The sequence below is a fragment of the Microcaecilia unicolor genome, chromosome 10, assembly GCF_901765095.1.
Source record: "Microcaecilia unicolor chromosome 10, aMicUni1.1, whole genome shotgun sequence".
Classification (NCBI taxonomy): domain Eukaryota; kingdom Metazoa; phylum Chordata; class Amphibia; order Gymnophiona; family Siphonopidae; genus Microcaecilia; species Microcaecilia unicolor.
Genome location: NC_044040.1, coordinates 187942600 through 187954883, shown reverse-complemented (window position 1 = coordinate 187954883; position 12284 = coordinate 187942600).

Genomic DNA, 12284 nt, shown 5'->3' with positions numbered 1-12284 from the left:
ACTACTCACTCTTCTAGCCAAATTCAAGCAGGAAATAGCAATAGGCAAAAACATCCTCCTCCTCCAATTCGACATGTCTAGTGCATTCGACATGGTAAACCATACTATATTAATAAGATTACTAGATAAGTTTGGGATCGGTGGAAACATACTTAACTGGATCAAGGGTTTCCTACCCACAAGAACATATCAAGTAAAATCAAACTCAAACATATCATCAGCGTGGAAAGTAGACTGTGGAGTACCGCAAGGATCACCGCTATCACCGATCTTCTTCAACCTAATGATGACCCCACTAGCCAAGTCCTTATCCAACCAAAGCTTTAACCCTTTCATCTATGCAGACGATGTCACAATATACATTCCTTATAAATCTAACCTGACAGAAATCACCAATGAAATCAAGAACAGCTTGAACATCATGAACTCTTGGACTAATGCATTTCAACTAAAACTCAACAAAGAAAAAACACACTGTCTTATCCTCTCGTCCCAACATAGCACGGACAACTCCACAATCATCAACACCCCAGATTACACCCTCCCTATCTCAGACAGCCTGAAAATCCTCGGCGTTACAGTGGACTGCTACTTAACACTAGATAGCCAAGTGACATCCACGACAAAGAAAATGTTCCACTCAAAGTGGAAGCTCAAACGCCTGAAGCAATTCTTCCCAAGGGAAACATTTCGCAACCTGGTACAATCAATGGTACTAAGCCATGTAGACTACTGCAATGGAATCTATGTGGGATGTAAAGAACAAACCTTAAAGAAACTTCAGACCGCTCAAAACACGGCAGCTAGGCTTATCATCATAAAAACGCAATTTGAAAACGCAAAAACCCTCTGTGAAAAACTACACTGGCTCCCAATCAAAGAACACATTGCTTTCAAAATCTGCACTCTGGTTCACAAAATTATCTAAGGTGAAGCCCCGGGATACATGACAGACTTGATTGACCTACCAACCAGAAACATATCCGAATCAACACGAACATACCTCAATCTGCACTACCCAAGCTGCAAAGGACTCAAATACAAATCAACCTACGTATCCAGTTTTTCATACATTAGCACAAAACTGTAGAACGCATTACCAAAAGCCTTGAAAACTACGTACGATCACTTAAACTTCTGGAAAACACTAAAAACTAACCTGTTTAAAAAGGCATACCCTGCCAATCCAACATAAATGCCTGATATCTGCAACACAACAAAACTGAAGTATGTAATGGACATAACACAACTCTTCCGTTATACGATGCCCTAATGTGGCTGTGCCACATGAACATTATCTTAACCACAACATCACTTTGTATTTGTTCACACCGGAATCTGCAAACGCCTCTCCGGTACTATTTAAGCCACATTGAGGCTACAAATAGGTGGGAAAATGTGGGATACAAATGTAACAAATAAATAAATAAAGGGGATGGGACGACTTCCCTATGAGGAAAGACTGAAGCATCTAGGGCTCTTCAGCTTGGAGAAAAGACAGCTGAGGGGAGATATGATAGAGGTCTATAAAATAATGAGTGGAGTGGAACGGGGCAGACATGAATCGTTTGTTTACTCTTTCCAAAAAAACTAGGACTAGGGGGCATGTTATGAAGCCACAAAGTAGTAAATTTAAAATGAATCAGAGAAAATGTTTCTTCACTCATTGTGTAATTAAACTCTGGAATTTGTTGCCAAAGAATGTGGTAAAGGAGGTTAGCTTAGTGGGGTTTAAAAAAAGGTCTGGATGGCTTCCTTAAGGAAAAGTCCATAAGCCATTATTAAATTGACTTGGGGAAAATCTACTGCTTATTTCTGGGATAAGCAGCATTAAAATGTATTGAGCTTTTTTGGGACCTTGCCAGGTATTTGTGACCTGGATTGGCCACTGTTGGAAACAGGATGCTGGGCTTGATGGACCTTTGGTCTGTCCCAGTGTGGCAATACTTATGTACTTAAGGAAAGAGAATAAAGATGCAAATAGAGGAAAAGTTGAAATACTATGTGGCTTCTGTACCGGCTGTTGAAGTTTCTTCATCTGCTCAGGAAGCTTATAGAGAACTTTACTGGCTAGATACGCAGTTACTGGTACCTTTGAAGTGCTATGGCAAGCAGCTCAAAGAGTTAATATCTGATCTTAAATGTGCCCATTATGTTGAACAATGGAATAGAGATTTGAGAATCTCATTAACCAAGGAGCAATTCAAAAGGTGCTTGCTTAATAGAGGATCCCTCACAAGGGATGCACTGCATGGTGAGCTGCAATATAGGTTTCTTTTAAGAATGTATGTGTCCCCACATATGGCTTTTCTTGCCACTCTTCGTTCTGATGACACCTGTTTAAGCATTAATCAGTGGTACGCTAGGACACATGTTTTGAGGATGCCCTAAAATATTGACTTTTTGGACAATGGTGTCTGCCCATGTTAGTCAAAGACGGTGGAGGCCATCAGCTAACATGCTGTTTGACACTGCAGATATTGTGAGACCTTCACCTCGAGGGTTTGTGGGCTTTGTTAAACACTCTATTTTGTCAGGGAAGAAATGTATTCTGTAAACTTGGTTGGTGTTGGCACAGTGGTGCTCAAATACGTTGCAGCTTGCCCCTATGGAGAGACGTTTGTTTACTTTCATGGAGTCAACTTTGGGCCTGCAGTTTCTGCTTCACTGGGAGCCATTTTGGAACTCACTCACATCCTTAGTCGGTAGTCATCTACTTAACCAGTGATTTGATTCTGTGATTGTTTTCTTTGACTTACCACAAGAGCAAGGGAAGGGGATGGGAGGGGGTTGGTAGGGACATGGGAATTCAGGTAGTTGGTATTTGGCTAAGCTAGTTGAAACTGTTGGTATTCTTTGTCGGATTTTATATGCTATGTTTATAATTGACCCAATAAAAATGATTAATAACAAAAAAAAACTCTAGAAAATTGGTCAGAATATGAGCTCTCAGGAATAAAGGGAATTTAACCCTGATTTTCTCCATGATTTAGATGTAAGGCAGTGGCGTAGCCACAGATGGTCCTGGGTGGGCCAGGGCCCGCCCACTTAGGGCTCAGGCCCACCCAACAGTAGCACATATTTAGTGGTAGCTGGTGGGGATCCCAAGCTCCGCCAGCTGAAAGCTTCCCCCTGATGATAACAAAAACACTACTCTCCACGATACCGGTACCTGCACATGGTGGTAAGAAGCATTTTCCCGCCAGTTGAGATTTTTTTTGGGTGGTGGGGGTGGGGGAGAACACTTGGTGCCCACTTAGTTCTTGCCTAGGCCCACCCAAAATCTGTTTTCTGGCTACGCCCCTGATGTAAGGTCGATCTCATGGTAGGTCCAGATACTTTAAGGTAGCACCTCTCACACCAAGAATTTATTTATTTGGAACCAGAGCCGGAATCAGCATGCTTAGAGGCCATGGGTAAGTATTCCACACACAGCACTCTTCACAGTAAGTCAGACCACACTTGGATTGGTGTTCTGAACCAACTAATTTGCTTTAAAGATTTTTTAGGCAAATAAATGAGACCATAATCAATAGTAAAGGCAGTCAATTTGTCAGTGGCAGTAATCAAACAGCATTTACAAAGTCTCCTTATCTCCATTGTATCCTGTACTTCTTGTAAGAATATTACTCTCTTTAGTCTCCTTATAGCAACGTAGAAACTAACATTAGTATGCTTCAAAAAATATGATCACTTACAGCCTTTATTGTTAGAGGTGTGGAGAGGCTCAGGGATGCTGAGCCTTCTGTTCAGTGCTTTAGTTAGCTTGATCCTAGTTGGAGGTGTAAGGGTCGTATAGATATTTGTTTTCTCAAGGCAGTATTCAGCCCGAGTTTCTTTATCCAGTTCTGTCTTGGGAATTGGATTATAGGTCATACTTTATCTGATATACTGCCCATCGGTAGAGATTATCTAAATGGTTTACACAAAAAATATATGATGTAGGGGAACCTAACAACACAGGAAGAGACAGCAGGATTCTTATGTTATATAGTTAAACTAAGTTAAAATAAACAATAAATTTACATTTACTTAAATAAGGAGGACAACGGGTGGGAAGGAATGATAAAGGGGACAAGACAGAGCACATGGGCAGCACCATAGTGGAGCTTGACAGCAAAGAAAGGAAGGAAAATCAATATTAGTCTGGTGGGGTTTTAGTGCTCTTCCAAGCACCTTATAGAAGGTTTCAGGTTCATAAGGCAATAGGCAGACTGTTCCACAATGTGGGCGCAACAACCCTGAAACAGTACTACTACTTACTACTACTACTTATCATTTCTATAGCGCTACTAGACATACGCAGCGCTGTACACTTGAACATGAAGAGACAGTCCCTGCTCAACAGAGCTTACAATCTAATTAGGACAGACAAACATGACAAACAAGAGATAAGGGACTATTAAGGTGAAGATGATAAAATAAGGAATTATGCTACAGTCTAGTCAGATCTGTAGATAAGTAAGGTCAACCAGAAGGTTCTGTTGAGCACAGCAGAGTGTACAAGAAGGGATATAGAGATCTGTGATTGTGAGGTATTCCAGTGTAAGTTTGATGAGCTATGGTTAGAATCTTGAAGGGCAAATGATAAGAGATAAGGTGCCAGTGCTCAGAGGACAATAGGAGGAGTGACTAGCAAATTAAGGTTCAGCCGCTCTTTGGCCCCTGTTTACTAATACTTATTTTATGCAATGGGCTTTGCAGCAGGTAAAGCATGATAAGCTAAGTTTTAGTAAACGGAAACCTTTATATTTTTATCTATATAAGTAGCATGTTCCATGTGGTAAGTGAAAGAAGAATGTTATCTTGTATATCATGGTTTGCATAATATTTTCAAGACAAAGTTGTTTTAAGAACTAATTACTCCAAAAACGAATTCTTCATTTCACAGTAATCAAGAAATTATTCTACCAACATCCTAAGAAGGAAAATAAAATTTAAAAATGAACTTATTGTTAGTAATATGTAATTTGCCTTTTAAAATCAATCATGATACTGGAAGATTGGAGGGTGGCCAATGTAACGCCAGTTTTTAAAAAAGGATTCCAGAGGTGATCCGGGAAATTATAGACCGGTGAGTTTGACATCAGTGCCGGGCAAAATGGTAGAGACTATTACTATTATAAAGAACAAAATTACAGAGCATATATTTAAGCTTGGATTAATGAGATCAAGCCAACATGGATTTAGTCGAGGGAAATCTTGCCTCACAAATCTCTTACATTTCTGTGAAAGGTTGAATAAACATGTGGAAAAAGGTGAGCAGGTGTGAGGAGTCTGAAGGTAGGATCAGTGTGGAATGTGACCTGTAGGTGACTTCTGTCTAAAAGCAGAAATTACATAGCTTGGCCCAGCTCTTGCAGAGACTCTGGAGGTCGGCACCTTTACAAAAGACAGAGAAAAAACAAAATGCAGCTTCCATTATGGTTAATGATAGTTGGGGACTGGAAAAAACAGGATAGGAACTAGAAAGTTACACAGAAGGAGCATCACATGAGGAGTCAAGGGCTCTGACTGAGTCATGTGCTGTTTAGCCATGTACTGTTTACAGTGCATTTTTTCTAGCGAAAAAGGTGTCGGTACTCAAATGCCAAGCCACCATTCAGGGGTGTGGTGATCACTGAGAGACCCACCCCACAATAGCCAGGTCCCCTGCAACCAGTCACAGAATCTATGACAACATTGAATTGGTGTGTAGAGCCTGAGCTCTTTCATTAAAAGTTGGGGTCCATGGGTCAATTTTAGCAGACAATAGAAAAGGTGCCGGTACTCAGTACCCCCAAGTACCCCCTCAAAAAAAGCCCTGACTGTTTAGCCATATACTGTTTAGTCATATGCTGTTCAGATATGGAGTGGACTATAAAAATATCTGAGAGACTCCAATTCAATGGAGTCATCCGCTGACGAGCATGAGGTTTGTTCCCAAGCAAAATCTTCTAAGAAATCGCTGAAAAGGACTCCCTGGCTGAAGTTGGCCTAGAATGAAGCCAGGCTTGGTGCTGTATATGTAATCTGCTAATAAATGTCTGTATTACTTTTATAGTGGCTGTGCATCTGTTATGTGTGAGTCTGTGAAGTCTGTCAGTTTTCTTGCTCTTATATATTCGGGATCCAACCGGACCTAGTACAGCCATTCAATATTATTTATCTGGATTTTCAATAAAGCATTTCACAAAGTACCTCAGGAAAGACTCCTGAGGAAATTAGCAAGTCATGGGATAGCAGGTAATGTCCTATTCTGGATTAAAAATGGTTAAAAGATAGAAAATAGAGTAGGGTTAAGTGGTCAGTGTGACCGCACCTCAAGTACCGTGTACAATTCTGGTTACCACATCTGAAAAAAGATCTAGCAGAATTACAAAAAGGTACAGAAAAGGGTGACGAAAATGATAAAGAGGATGAAACAACTTCCCTATGAGGAAATGCTAAAACAACTAAGGCTCTTCAGCTTGGAGAAGAGACAACTGAGGGGAGATATGATAGAGGTCTATAAAATGCTAAGTGGAGTGGAACGGGTAGTCATGAATTGCTTGTTTATTCTTTCCAAAAATACTAGGACTAGGGTACATGCAAAGAAATTACTAAGTAGTAAATTTAAAACAAATATTTCTTCACTCAATGTATAATTAAACTCTGAAATTCGTTGCTAGAGAATGTGGTAGAAGCAGTTAGCTTAGCGGGATTTAAAAAAGGTTTGGATTCTTTCCTAAAAGAAAAGTCCATAAACCATTATTAAGACAAACTTGGGAAAATCCATTGCTTATTTCTAGGATAAGCAGCATAAAATTTGTTTTACTGTTTTGGGATCTTGCCAGGTACTTGTGACCTGGGCTTGATGGACCTTCAGTCTGTCCCAGTATGGCAACACTTATGTTCTTATGACTTCATTGTGGGAATGTTTGAAAAGCATAAAAAAATTCAGTTGTACAGAAAAATTAGAACAGTGGATTCATACAGACCAGCAAGAAGGTCATCCATTTCTCACTGTTATAATCAGGTATTTATTTATTTTTGTTACATTTGTACCCTGCGCTTTCCCACTCATGGCAGGCTCAATGTGGCTTACATGGGGCAATGGAGGGTTAAGTGACTTGCCCAGAGTCACAAGGAGCTGCCTGTGCTTGAAGTGGGAATTGAACTCAACTCTTCAGGACCAAAGTCCACCCCCCTAACCACTAGGCCACTCCTCCACTCAGGTATGCAAGAATAAGTCATTTTGCTGGTCTATGTTTTTTCTTTTTGTGTTTAGAAATGGTTGTTCAGGTGATGTGGTAGATGTAGGCGAAAGGCACTCAAAAGCAAGAGTGACCAGCGCTTAAGACATTGGAATAGCTGCTGTTTAAGAAGGCCTGAAAAAGAAACTGTAGTCATGTATTAACCGATGATGAATGGATGTGAATCTTAAAAAAAAATCTTTGGAAGATAATTCTATCAGTGCAAATGTGTAGGAAAATGATTGTAATCTTGTTTACAGATCCTATTACACTCCTATTAGACCAAGCAAGATGGGAATAAAGATTTTGAGTCATACTGGTGGAATTGGGGTGGAAGAGGATCTTTTTATCATATGGTACATGGTGACAATGCCTGATCATCTAGGATAGAAGTTCTATCAAGGATTCAGGAGGCAGTGAGCCAATTCCTACCAGCATAACCTGTAGTATAGTTTGGTTCTTAAGGAGCAAGTGTTTCTTTTTGATCTAAAAGGGACACTGGAATAGAGGAGTAGCCTTATGGCTACAGCACTAGGTTGATGACCAGGGAAGCCTGGCTGAAATCCCACTGCTGCTCCTTGTGTTTTTGGGCAAGTCACTTAACCCTTCATTGCCTCAAATACAAACTTAAGCCTTTTACTAAATTTTTTAGCACACGCTGACGAAATTAGCGCATGTTAAATGCTGCATATCCTATTCTATACCTATGGGCCACGTGGCATGTAATGCACATTAATGTCCAATAGCTTTCACTAAGCTTTAGTAAAAGGGCCCCTTAGGTTGTTGTATGGGTTAATTATTTGACTTAAGTATATCATTGTTTATTAATTTAACTTCTATAAAAAGTCATTCAGAAAAGAAATTCAGACACTCTAAAGATGTGATTCTAGCTGGAAAATATTTACAAGATGCTTCATTAGAACAATCGAGTAGACCAGTGCTTCCCAAACGTGGTCCTGGAGACACCCCAGTCAGTCAAGTTTTCAGGATGCCCACATTGAATGTTCATGAGAGAGATTTGCATGCACTGCCTCCACTGCATGCAGGGGCGTCCAGACCATTAGGCCACCTGAGGCGGGGGGCCTTGGGAAGCACTCTTCGGGAAGCAGCATCTCCCCACCCTTTTTGGGGAGTGGCATCTCCCCCTTCCTTCCTCCACCCCATTCATGGCATTTACCTTGTCGTTTCGTCATATTCCAAAAGCGGCCGGCAGCAGCAATTCCCGTATGCTGCCCTGCCACCAGCACCTGCCTCTTCCCTTTACTGCGGCCACCTCTCTGATGTAACTTCCTGTTTCATCAGAGGTGGCCACAGTAAAAGGAAGAGGCGGGTGCCAGCAGCAGGGCAGCGTATGGGAATTGCTGCTGCCGGCTTTTGGAATGTGATGAAACGACAAGGTAAACACCACAGATGGGGTGGAGGAAGGAAGGGGGTAGCATCTCGGCCCAGGAGGGAGGAGCAGCATCTCGGCTTCTCGGCCCGGAGGGGGCGGCATCTCAGCCTGGGGAGGGGCAGCATCTTGCCTTGGGCCACCTCTGACTGCATGCAAATCTATCTCTTGAATATTAATTGTGGATATACTGAAAACCTAGCTGGGGTGCCTGCAGGACCAGGTTTGGGAACCACTGGGGTTCAGGTTCACAGTTCTAGACAGCAAAAGTTTGCTTTTTTTTCTTACTCCCATTTTCGGATCATACTTTCATAACAATGCTTAAGGATTTGACAGTGTTTTGCTTCTCCCAACCTTTATAAGTTATTCAGAGCTCACATATCGCTGTTCTTCCAGGACTTCTCATTGGCCCCAAGTTGTGCCATGAAAGGGTTTTCCTACATCAGTGGCATAGCCATGAGTGGGCCCGGGTGGGCTCAGGTCCACCCAGCACAGGCATAGCTGTGAGGTGCCCTGCCAGCTGAAAACTCTGGCAACTCTCCCTCCCCTCCCCCCCTCAGGTGATCGAGTCTCCTAACTCAACCCCTCAAATGCCTAGTACCTTTTAAAGCCTTCAGTTCTTTGCTGGCAACAAGCAACAACTAATACTTGCCATTTGTGTCGGCACTGATCTTTCCCTCTGATGCAGCTTCCTGTTTCTGCATAGTCAGGACCACGTCAGAAGGAAGGCATGGGGCCGGTATGAGTCGAGTTGCTGCTCGCTGCTGGTGAAAACTGAAGGCTTTAAAAGGTACATGGGGGAAGGGGGGGTGGGGATGGAGTTGAGAAACCCGATTGCCTGTGGGGGAGGGGAGGGAGACATGCTGGACAGGGGTCAGGGTTGGCATGCCCACCCCACTCTGAGCTCAAGCCAACCCAAAATTGGGTGTCTGGCTCCGCCCCTGCCCTACATGCTTGTATTATCAGTTTTGAATTCTGCCTCACTAGGGACAAAGAAAGTACCTGTATATAATAAATGTAAACCACTTTGATTGTACCACAGAAAGGCAGTGTATCAATTCCACTACCCTTTACCCTTTAACACTATTGTTGGGATATCTAGTGCTCCTGAGAGATGTTCCTGCTGCATTTTATTCTCTACTAGGCCTTCTGCAAATAAGGTTTCCTCTGCTCTACTTTCAGTGAAAAAAAAAACACAGGGCTTCTCCTCTGGGACATCCAGGTGGCTCAGAGGCTACTGCATTTTTTTATTGGCACTTCTGACCCCCCCCCCCCCCCCCCCAGATCTAATAAAACAACTCCTGTTTCACTTAACCCCATTCTGTAAGATCAGTGTCAACATACAAAGTAAAACTAGAGATTCAGTTCAATAAATTTGTAAAGCAGTAGACTGGACTTCTATTCACATGTCCCCAAAATAGAGACTGGACAAGTGGTCATCAACAGTAGAGGCTTTTAGAGGAAGGACCCTTTATCCCACCTTTCAATACACTCTTTTCCTAGGACCCATGCTGCAAACTTTTTAAGAACACAATGGAACAGGAATTTTCATTTAAATTCAATTCCCATTTCGTTAATTCTTACTCATTCTGTCTCATCATACTATTTTGCTGTGTTCCTTTCAAAATTAATTCTGTAAGGGCACAGAAAAATTACTAGCAATTTGGGGGTCAATTCATGAAAGTCACCAAATTTTATTTATTTATTTATAGCATTTATATCTCACATTTTCCCACCCACGGGCAGGCTCAATGTGGCTTACATCAGTCTGAAAAGGCATACATCAATCCGGTAATAAACAATCAAGTACAATGACGTTGAAGAGGTTGGTGAGTAATTACAGAGGAGAAGAAAAGGATAAAGGGTAATAGAGTTCAATATGCCGTTACGATAGCTACAGTTCAGGAGTTATGGATACAAGGAGAGACTTTGGCGTAAGCTTTTCCAAATAAGTTGGTCTTCAGTGATTTTCTGAAAGTCGGATGATCGTGAGTAGTTTTTGCAGATTTAGGTAATCCATTCCACAAATGTGCGCTAATATAGGGAAAGGTGGATGCTTAAGTGGTTTTATATTTGAGGCCACAACAGGTTGGGTAATGGAGATTTAAGTACGAACGAGATGATTTGTGAGAATTCCTTGGTGGCAAGTTGATAAGGGTATATCCATATAAGCAGGAGCTTCACCATAGAGGATTTTATGCATCAGGGTGCAAACCTTAAAAGTTATTCGGTTCTTGACAGGAAGCCAGTGCAGTTTCTCACGTAGTGGTCTGGAACTTTCGAACCTCGATTTTCCAAAGATCAGTCTAGCAGCTGTATTCTGGGCAGTTTGTAATTTATTTTTGAAGCATTTCTTTGCACCCTGCGTATATTCCATTGCAGTAATCAAGGTGGCTTAAAACTAGTGATTGAACTAAATTGCAAAATACTTCTCTAGGGAAATAAGGCTTTATACGTTTTAGTTTCCAAAGCGAGAAGAATACATTTTTGGTGGTGGAGTTTGTTTGTTGCTCAAGTGTTAGGTTTCTATCAACAATTACTCCTAGTATTTTGTGAATTAAACACAAATTCTATAACAGCAATTTAAATGCAGGTATAAAAGTACGCACCTACATGCGGCACCTTGCGCTCATCACTAATTGTATTCTATAAAGTGTGCGCTAGAATAGTTGAAACGCCCATGACCTGCCCTTGCCTCTCCCATGTGACTGCCCCCCTTTGCAGTTGTGTGCTAGACAATTTACATGTGCACTTTATAGAATATTAGTGATGGATGATTACTGATAGTCATTGCCAATTAAGTGCCAATCAAAGGCATGGAAGTAATTAAGTTACACACGTAAGTGGTACTATTCTATAACTAGACACACAATTAGATGTGTAAATATGCATGTCATTTATAGAATTAAAGGCATACCCCCTGATTCTATATATTGCAAATACACAGAGCACCTAAATTCGAATGCGTGCAGCCAAAAAGGGGCATGGTTATAGGCGAGATTAGGCATTTCATGTGCACTGTTATAGAACATGGCCCCCTGTGCCTAAATCTATGCACCAGTGTTTATACCAAGTCAAATGTGGCCTAAATGGACATGACCAAATTTGGTTGCATGCAGAGGCACTTGGCGTATTCTATATACAGCACAGAAATTTAAGCCCATTCTATAAACTTTAGGCATACTGTAGAGAATACACCTAGGTGTATATTTTTACCATGCAGAATTTTCAGGCACTGTGAAGAAACAGTGTGTTTTAAGCCTCTAAAATGTATTAGATATTTTTTCTGTTTTAATTATGACCTGAAGTGTATTTCTCCTATTTGGCCAGCAGGTGGTGCTTCTTTGCTATAAAGCTGTTATAGGGAACTAAAATGTTTTTTTTTTTTTCTTTAACACAAGCAGGAAGCAAGCAGCAGTATACTTTTAAAACTTGTTGACTGGGCTCTGATTGGCTTGGAGTTTGAAAGCTTACCTAGTAGTAATGGCTGTTGCTTCAGTCTTAGCCTGAGAGAGAAGAGAGACAGATCTCTTTCCTGAGGCATGGTGAATTATATGTCCTGATCTTCCCAGGTACTGTTTAGACAGTGTGCAAATGTTTAGTTAGCATTATAATCGATCCATAATTCAGTTACCTGTTATTGTTTGCTGATTGAACATTTTTTTTTGTCTTCAGTGTTC